Source organism: Hordeum vulgare, chromosome 5H, assembly GCF_904849725.1.
Source record: "Hordeum vulgare subsp. vulgare chromosome 5H, MorexV3_pseudomolecules_assembly, whole genome shotgun sequence".
Classification (NCBI taxonomy): Eukaryota; Viridiplantae; Streptophyta; class Magnoliopsida; order Poales; family Poaceae; genus Hordeum; species Hordeum vulgare.
In genome coordinates, this window is record NC_058522.1 from 378,583,988 (window position 1) to 378,594,325 (window position 10,338).

Genomic DNA, 10,338 nt, shown 5'->3' on the forward strand with positions numbered 1-10,338 from the left:
TACATAGTTGATTCCAAAGTCACTATTCACACTGATCATGCTGCTACCAAGTACCTCATGGAGAAGAAGGACGCTAAACCTAGACTTATCAAATGGGTTCTCTTGCTACAAGAATTTGATTTGCATGTTGTCGACAGAAAGGGTGCTGATAACCCAGTAGCAGATAACTTGTCTAGGTTGGAGAACGTTCTTGATGACCCACAACCTATTGATGATAGCTTTCCCGATGAGCAATTGAATGTCATCAATGCTTCACGTAGTGCACCGTGGTATGCTGATTTTGCAAACTACATCGTTGCCAAATACATACCACCTAGTTTCACGTACCAGCAAAAGAAGAAATTCTTCTTTGACTTGAGACATTACTTTTGGGATGATCCTCACCTTTATAAGGAAGAAGTAGATGGTGTTTTTAGACATTGTGTACCTGAACATGAACAGGGACAGATCCTACAGAAGTGTCACTCCGAGGCCTACGGAGGACACCATGCGGGAGATAGAACTGCACACGAGGTATTGCAATCAGGTTTCTATTGGCCCACTCTCTTCAAGGATGCCCGTAAGTTTGTCTTATCTTGTGACGAATGTCAAAGAATAGGTAATATTAGCAAACGTCAGGAAATGCCCATGAACTATTCACTTGCCATTGAACCATTTGATGTCTGGGGCTTTGATTATATGGGACCTTTTCGGTATACTCATATCCTAGTTGTTGTTGATTACGTCACTAAGTGGGTAGAAGCTATCCCCACTAGTAGTGCTGATCACAACACTTTTATCAGGATGCTTAAAGAAGTTATCTTCCCTAGATTTGGAGTCCCTAGATATCTAATGACCGACGGTGGTTCACACTTCATTCATGGTGCTTTCCGTAAAACGCTTGCTAAGTACGATGTCAACCATAGAATTGCATCTCCCTATCACCCTCAGTCCAGTGGTCAAGTAGAGCTAAGCAATAGAGAGATTAAACTAATTCTGCAAAAGACTGTCAACAGGTCTAGAAAGAATTGGTCTAAGAAGCTCGATGATGCACTGTGTGCTTATAGAACTGCCTATAAGAATCCCATGGGCATGTCTCCGTACAAAATGGTGTACAGTAAAGCATGTCATTTACCTCTTGAGCTAGAGCATAAAGCTTATTGGGCAATCAAAGAGCTCAACTTTGATTTCAAACTTGCCGGTGAGAAGAGGTTATTTGACATTAGCTCGCTTGATGAATGGAGAACTCAGGCATATGAGAATGCCAAGTTGTTCAAAGAAAAGGTTAAGAAGTGGCATGATAAAAGGATACAAAAGCGTGAGTTCAATGTAGGTGATTATGTCTTGCTATATAACTCTCGTTTAAGATTCTTTGCAGGCAAGCTTCTCTCTAAATGGGAAAGTCCCTCTGTTGTTGAGGAAGTATATCGTTCCAGTGCTATCAAGCTCAACAACATGGAAGGTAATTTTCCGAGAGTTGTAAATGGGCAGAGAATCAAGCATTATATCTCAGGTACTCCCATAAATGTTGAGAGCAATATTATCAATAGCATAACTCCGGAAGAATACCTAAGGGATATTTATCAGCCTATTTCAGACTCCGAAAACAAAGAGGTATGTGATTCGGTAAGAAAACAGAGTCCAAAACTTTTCCATTAGGAAATTTTCTCCGTTTTGGAATATTTGAAAAAAATACAAAAACTGGAAGTAGTCCGGAAAGTGCGTGAGGAGGAGACAAGCCTGCACAGCGCGGGCCCATCCCCTGGCCGCGCCGTGAGGGCTTGTGGCCACCTTGTGCGCCTCCCGGACTCCGTTTTCGTGCACGGTACTCCTTCTGGTGTGGAAAAAATCAATATATATACTCCCATTTGGTCTGACCCCTGCATCAAGCAGATTTCTTCTGTTTTTCGTTTCGAGCCCGTTTTCTACTGCAGATTTAGAGCAAGATGTCATCCCAGGAATCTGTGGGGGAGAACAATCTCCGTCAAGTCTATGGAGAAGTACATGCTGATCTGAAAAGGATGGAGGTCATGGAGGCTAAGGAAAGGCTACCTAAAGAAAACAAGGGCAAAGCTAAAGAGAAGGATCATGCATGGGAGGAAGTGCAATCTGTGCTCAATAAGGAAGAAGTTGAAGAAGTGGATTTCCTCCAACCCTACCTCCACCTACCGTCTCCATCTTTGCTAGAAAAACATATCGCAGATCTCCAAGGTATAAATCAAAGATTAATGGCCCTCTTGGAGTCAAAGATTGCAACAACTCCACCACCATCACCACCAAAGGAAGACAACTTAGCATGGGTATGGGCAATCCCCTTGGCTTTTGCCAAGCTTGGGGGAGTTGCCCCGGTATCGTATCACCATCAGATCTTTTGCCTTTACCTTTGTTTTAGTTTTCCTTTTCAGTTTTCTCTTTCTCTAGTAGATTAAAAGTCTTAGTGTTTTAGTCTTGAGTTTTGCTTTGTGTCACCCCCGATGTATTCAAGCTTGTGAGCCATATAATAAAGAGTGTCTTAGTTGAAGGGCTTTGCCTCTTGCCATGATCAAAAGAGTGAGAATAGAGGAAAAGCATGAAAGATCATGTAATGATCTTATGGGAAGTGATGGCTTCACATATAAAAAGAATGAGGATTGAAACTTGTTGGGGGTAGGCAAACATCGACCTTGGTCATGGTTGCAATTAATAGGAAGTGATAAAGAAGGAGAGGTTCACATAAAAATATATCATCTCTGACACCATCTATGATTGTGAACACTCAATAAACTATTGCATGCCTAGAAGTAGATGTTGGACAAGGAAGACAACATAATGAATTGTGTTTGCTTGGCTCCGAACAATGTTATATGATTAGAGATCCCTTAGCATGTGATGATTGCTTCCACCTCACATTAGCCAAACCTCCCACACTAAGTAGAGATACTACTTGTGCATCCATAAACCATCAACCCAGTTTTGCCATGTGAGTCCAGCATACCTACCTATGGATTGAATAAGATCCCTCAAGTAAGTTGTCATCGGTGCAAGCAATAAAAATTGCTCTCTAATATGTATGATCTATTAGTGTGTGGAAAATAAGCTTTGTACGAACCTGTAATGAGGAAGACATAAAAGCGACAGACTGCATAATAAAGTTCTTTATTACAGGAGGCAATATAAAGTGACGTTCCTCCGCACTAAGAGGACACACATCCAAACCTCAAAAGCGCATGGCAACCTCTGCTTCCCTCTGCGAGGGGCCTATCGTGTACCTTTACTTTTTGCCCTTGAAAGAGTCATGGTGATCTTCACCAATTCCTTATTTCGTCTTTATCTTGGCTAACATCATATGCTTGGGAAAAATCTATATTCATATGTCAACTTGGAAGTAAGTATTCATGAATTATTATTGTTGACATTGCCCTTGAGGTAAGCAGTTCGGAGGCAAAACTATAAGCCCCTATCTTTCTCTGTGTCCAGCTGAAACCTTGATCTCATGAGTACCACGTGAGTTGTAGCAATTGTAGAGAACGAAAGAATGATTGAGTATGTGGATTTGATTTACAAGCTCTTATTTGATTCTTTCTGATGTTGTGATAAATTGCAATTGCTTTAATGAATAAAGGCTATCGGTTGTTACTTCTTGGTAAGGTTCTTGATCCATGCTTTACTTTGTGAAGGAATTATCACTTTAGCATGAGAGATTATATGTTGGTATTGTTGTTCTGATCATGATCATGATGCATGCATGTTCGTATCTTGTTTTGTCGACACCTTGCTCCGTAAACATGTGGGCATATTTATTGAGCTAGGCTTTCGCTTGAGGACAAGCAAGGTCTAAGCTTGGGGAGTTGATACGTCCATTTTGCATCATGTTTTCATGTTGATATTTATCGCTTCTTGGGCTGTTATTTCACTTCCCGGTACAATTCTTATGCAAGGTTTACATGAAGAGGGAGAATACCGGCAGCTGGAATTCTGGCCTGAAAGTGGAGCAAGTTTGAGATACCTATTCTGCGCAACTCCAAACGCCGTAAAAATCAACGAGGATTTTTTCCGGATTTATAAAAAATACTGGGCCGAAGAAGTGCCAGAGCGGCGCCAGGGGGTGGCTACAAGCCTGCACGGCGCGGCCACCCCCCAGGCCATGCCATGGGGGCTTGTGGGCACCCTGCGGGCCCACTTGCCCCCCTCTTTTGCTATATGAAGGGTTTCGTCCAGGAAAAAATCATGGAGGAGCTTTTTCGTGGTTTCGCCGCTGCCACGAGGCGGAACTTGAGCAAAACCAATCTAGAGCTCCGCCAGGACGATCCTGCCGGGGAAACTTCCCTCCCGGAGGGGGAAATTTTTGCCATCGTCATCACCAACACTCCTCTCATCGGAGGGCACTCGTCACCATCAACATCTTCATCAGCACCATCTCATCTTCAAACCCTAGTTCATCAGTTGTAACCAATCTCCGTCTCACGACTCCGTTTGGTACTTGTTAGGTTGCTAGTAGTGTTGATTACTCTTTGTAGTTGATGCTAGTTGGATTATTTGGTGGAAGAGTTTATGTTCAGATCCTTGATGCTACTCATTACCTCTCTGGTCATGAATATGATTATGCTTTGTGAGTAGTTACTTTTGTTCCTCAGGACATGGGATAAGTCATGCTAATAGCAGTCATGTCAATTTGGTATTCGTTCGGTAATTTGATATGTTGTATGTTGTTTTTCCTCTAGTGGTGTTATGTGAACGTCGACTACATAACACTTCACCATTATTTGGGCCTAGAGGAAGGCATTGGGAAGTAGTAAGTAGATGATGGGTTGCTAGAGTGACAGAAGCTTAAACCCTAGTTTATGCGTTGCTTCGTAAGGGGCTGATTTGGATCCACTAGTTTAATGCTATGGTTAGACTTTGTCTTAATTCTTCATCCGTAGTTGTGGATGCTTGCGAGAGGGGTTAATCATAAGTGGGATGCTTGTCCAAGTACGGGCAGAACCCAAGCGCCGGTCCACCCACATATCAAACTATCAAAGTAACGGACGCGAATCTTATGAACATGATGAAAACTAGCATGACAAAAATTCCCGTGTGTCCTTGGGAGCGTTTTTCCTCCTATAAGACTTTGTCCAGGCTTGTCCCTTGCTACAAAAGGGATTGGGACACTTTGCTGCATCGTTGCTACTTTTGTTACTTGTTGCTTGCTACGAATCATCTCACCACACAATCACTTGTTACCGATAATTTCAGTGCTTGCAGATATTTCCTTGCTGAAAACCACTTGTCAGATCCTTCTGCTCCTTGTTGGGTTCGACACTCTTACTTATCGAAAGGACTACGATTGATCCCCTATACTTGTGGGTCATCAGGCCTTGTGGGGATGGAGGTGCATCCCCACGAGGGAGACCTCACGGGGCTGCTCGGAACTTCTGGAGACATGTCCTATGGGCCGCTCCCAAAGAGAGAAAGAACCTCCTAGGGCCATAGCCTCGTGAGCTGGTCTCCAGACTTCAACACTGGGATGTTTGCTTGGTTAGGCCTTCGTCACACAGTTGACTGGGTTGGCAGTAGATGGGTCATGGTAACCTAGTTCCACTGGACCGATAGTAGCCCGTGGACCCATGGTGCGAACATTTCGCCCGTGGAGCACGAAACAACATGGGTAAAAACACCGCGGGGCCTCACAACCGTCGATCGAGTGTTGATGCCTGGTGACCGTGATGGTATGGGATGCACCCACTCCCCTCATCACACCTCGGTAACTGCACAACTTCCTTAAGATTGTGAAGCACGCAAAAACAACATCATTATTGCTTTCCTTTCTCCACACACCTCCTCCATGCACTATTTATCCTTCCTTGCACACGCATCACCCACTGTTCTCCTTCTCGGCCTCCGCTTCCGCCATTGTTGCCATGTCTCCGAAGAAGAGGAGTGTCAATGTTGTTGAAGTGCAGGTGGATCCGACCCTGCTGACCTCCACGATTAAGAATCGGGAGGCACTGGATAAACTCGTTCCCGTGACGGCCAATGATCAGAATGAGCATGGGGCCACCAAGATCTGTCCTCGCTCAAAGACGGCCAAGGAGTTGATATCGACCACCTACTCGTTCTTCTTCCACTCCATTTTCGGAGGTTTGCTCCCCCTTTCTGTGACTTCTTCCATGAAGTGCTCGAGCACTATCAAATCCACCTCCTCCATCTTCATCGCAACCTCGTCTTCCTCCTCACCACCTTCGCCTTCCTCTACGACGGCTTCCTGGAGGTGATGCCCTCGATGGCCCTCTGCCCCACCTTCTACAATATGAGGTGCAAGCAGGTGCCAAGCACCGGATGCGCCTCCTTCATCATGGTGGACAGGATGAGATAGCGCTTCATCAAGATGAACATGCTCAAGAAGGTGGAGAATTTCGGGTGCTTTGGCTCTACATAGAGGTAGGCCATTGCAGTCCCTTGTTCACGTCCCCCATCAAGCTAGCCGTGAAGACATCCGGCTGGGAGCACTCCAAGTTGACGACTGCGAGGATCGGGCCTGTTACCGCCAGGCTGCTGGTGCTGTGGGAGGATGGGTTCGTGAGTGTTGTGGAGGCCCGGGAGTTCATGCGCAGCTGCATCGCACCCCTCGAGCAGCGATCTCACCTCATGTGGGAGTTCCACGACCGCACCAATAGGACCTACCTCTACAACGGTTCCCTGCAAGAGACGATGCTGGATGAGATTGTGTAGATCCTCTTCGTGGTCAAGGAGGCGCTTCCTCTACACCACCGCAGTGATGGGGTGGAGATCCAAGGTGAGATGCACGTGTTCAATGAATAAGATTTGGTCCCCGATGTCCACGAGGGGCCTCGCGATAACCCCATCCTTGTGGTACCCGCCTCAGGAGACTTCGAGGATGTTGGGACCTCCTCTATCATTGGCGCCGATAGCAGCAGGGGGCGCCTGCCGAGCTGCCAACATCTGCTGATGCGGGCTAGCGACAATGACGACGATGAGGAGGAGCGCCGCCAGTTCGTGGTCGCACCCTCCAAGTGCATGGAGGCGGAGGATGGTGACGAGGAGGTGGTGGTGGTGGAAGACCCCCGCAATGAGGTGCCTGAGGGGCTGCTAAGCCCCCCAAGTAAATGGACCTGCCCCGCGGGACTGGGGCTAGCTCCAGCAGGCCCGATGGAGAACTTTTCGGGGGACGCTCCAGTGAACCCCACTCGAGCGGCAACGGTTGGGCTCCAATCCCCTCCTGAAGGCTGGGTCGCCACCGATGAGTAAGGCCTTTCTTCTCTATCTCTTCTTTCTATTCCCGCTTGAGCTGCTTGAGGTGCAAGACTTAATAACTAGCTCTGCAGGGCACCGCAGAAGGCTGCGACATCCGCCTCACCATCACCGGCAGCGAGTGCTCGGGAGCCATTGTGCCCCCGCCAGGTCGCACGGGGCTGAAGGAAGCTACCCTTTGGTCTGACACCGAGGCAGAGCACACCATGGTGGAGGAGAATCACAGGGTGCCTTCTACCCCATGTGAAGACTTGCCTCCTCTGCCTTAGGAGGGCCGACGTGGGGAGAAATTCACATAGGAGGATTAGGTGGACCCCTAGGCGAGCTCCATGCCTGCTGGGAGGACGATGCCCACCGAGAGGCCACGGCGAGCTCCCTGCATACGCCACCATGGTAGCAAAAGGAGCAGACCGCACACAACCCCAGCACGTAGCTAACGATGAGGCCCTCATCAGGGGAAACACACGTGTGGAGGAGGAGGCCTTCGTAGGAACCTCATAGACGATGGCCACGGGCAGCAGTGCCAAAGAGCGCCCATGCTAGGCCCTGCACGTGATGAACAACAGTACCATCATTAGGTGCACGACCTTCCAAAGCATTAGAGCCGCACTCTTCATGCTCGAACATGACCTCTAGGTGGTGGAAGGCGCACCTTGCAGCTCAGCACATAGGCTTGTCAGTCGGGTGGCGACAGCTTTGGGTGGCCATCAAGCTTCGATGCCAATCAGACGAGGTCGCCAAGGAGAAGAGGGACAAGACCGCCCATGACGCCACAGAGCTCTAGGATAACACCGTCTAGGACATGGAGGCGGCCAACCTACGACACCACGAGGAAGAGGCCAGCGCCAAGGAGGTGGACGAGCAGATCTCCCTTTGGGAGGAGGAGCTTCGGGTGCATGAGGACGTAGCCGCGACACGCGAGCGGAACTATGCCGCCCGTGAGTAGGATCTGGCCAAGAAGGAGGAGGTCCTAGCCGGTCGTGAGGGGAACCTGGCAATCTAGGAGCGTGGGCTCGCTAGGACCACCTCCAACTACGAGGCAGAGCGCGAGCGCGTGATGACACTGGAGCATCTGGTTTCTGTCGCCTAGACTACCCACTAGAAGGAGTGCGCCAAGGCCAACCAGCAGCTGGTGGCGAGGGAGGAGAATATCAAGGCGATGCGGACGCCAGGGTCACAAAGGAGCATGTGGAGCTCCTAAAGGACAATCACAACAAGTCGATACAGCAGGAGTCTCACTTCAAGGTCAAGAGCATCGAGCTCCGAAACGAGATAGACGAGCTCAAGAAGTAGCTTCGGTAGGCCAAGGGTGACCTCCACCTTGCCCTCAAGGCCAAGGAAGATGTCAAGGGGTAGTTGAAGTCTCTCTAGGCTCGGGTTGGTGGTGTCTTCGAGGTCGTCAAGAAGGCCATGGACGAGGTTGCGCGGGCGCACACGATACAAACACAACACACCATGTTGTTCTAGGGGCTCGCGACGCATGCCCGGGAGGCACTGAGCTACTTTGTCGAGGACGTCCCAGGCCTGCCCATCACAGAGTACGATGGTGTCTACCTCGACTTCTTGACCAAGGTGGTGGAGATGCTCGAGCTGGCAGGCTCCAAGCAGGATGTCACCGTCAAGGAAGGGGCCCACGACATCAAGGATCTCACAGTGATGCGTCTCTTCGGCAACCTCGTCCGCTATGCTCCCGCCTTCGACCTCGCCCACATGGTGGACCCTTTGCCTAAGGAGCTCCAGGACAAGCTTAGTACGGAGGTCCGTGAGCATGTGACCACCCGGATCGAGAGGTTTGCGTAGGTTCCTCGGTCCTGTGAGGAGGGTGGCAACACAGAGGCGGCCGACCGTGATGATGAAGACGGGCCTCCTTTGCTTGAGGCTTTATCTTTTTATTCCCTCCTACACCGTAGTTTGCAAGGCTCCGCGGGGGCCTAAAGACGATTTATTTTTGTAACCATAATAAGTTCTTAATCTTTCGTTTTCATTCCATAGTTTTCTTGCGAGATTTGTTTCCATTTCTACATTGCCATTTTTTCTCTGCGTCGATTGGACCCAGCCCCCGAGCGTACTGCGATCTCCGTTGGTATGTTGAGACGTTCGTCTAACAAGGCGAGAGGGTGCAAGGCTCCGTAGGGCAGTAAGGTCTCCTGAGGTGTGATGCTCAGGACGCCCCCCTTTAACACGCAAGCGGCTCATGCCAAGGAGAAAACAAGGATACTGGACAATATCATGGGGGAGAACAGCTCAAGAAGCACAAAGAAATTTACGAAGTGTCTCACTTAGCTTTTCAAGAGGCCTAAGACTTGAGATGTTGCAGCTTGCAGGAAGTGCATAGGGAGGCGTCAGCTCGTGAGGCCTTTTTCTAAAGCTTGGCGGAGGTGGAAACACATGTCGTCTCATGAGGCGGGCTCGTGAAGCCTTCGGTGCCTTGTACGTGCAGCCACAACGTGCCACCACATATTTGTAGGTGATGGAATGACAAGCGCCTACAAGCTCGCTTACGGGTGTCACGCAAGGAGATAGAGCACCAAGGACCTTGGTGAGGTGACATGCATGGGATCCGGGCCGCGAGCCAGAGCTGAGTCACTTGGGTTTTGTGGCGCTGCAAGCACACGCACCGTGCCCAGCCTTCGCTCGCGTGATAGGCATGAGGGAGGTTGCGAGCATGGACTATTGCCCAAAACCACATGCTTACCAATAGACAATATGTTTAATGAAATAAACTTTATTTCTTCATATAAAAGTACATTACACAACCCAAAAAATCTTGATATCGTCACGCACACGGGTCATATTGACGATGTGATGCAACCAGGCAGTGCCCTCAAAGGTTAGACAGAAGTGTTGCCGCGATGGACACAAGACATCTTGAGGATGTGATGTAGCTAGGCAGCGCCCTTAGGTTACATTCCAGCCATGTCTGAGCATGGGGGCCCCACTGAGACATGGGCGGGATCTCTCGTAGCCTTGTGGCAACGCACAAAGAGAGGCTCTGGGGCGTGTATAGCCCCCTTGCGTTCGTGCCCGTGAGGTCATGGATAGAAATTGGGGAGATGTTGGATGGTCCATGTGTTTTGTACTGGAACACCTTGTTCTGTCTATAGCCATGCTGCGCCAGGCCGGGAAACT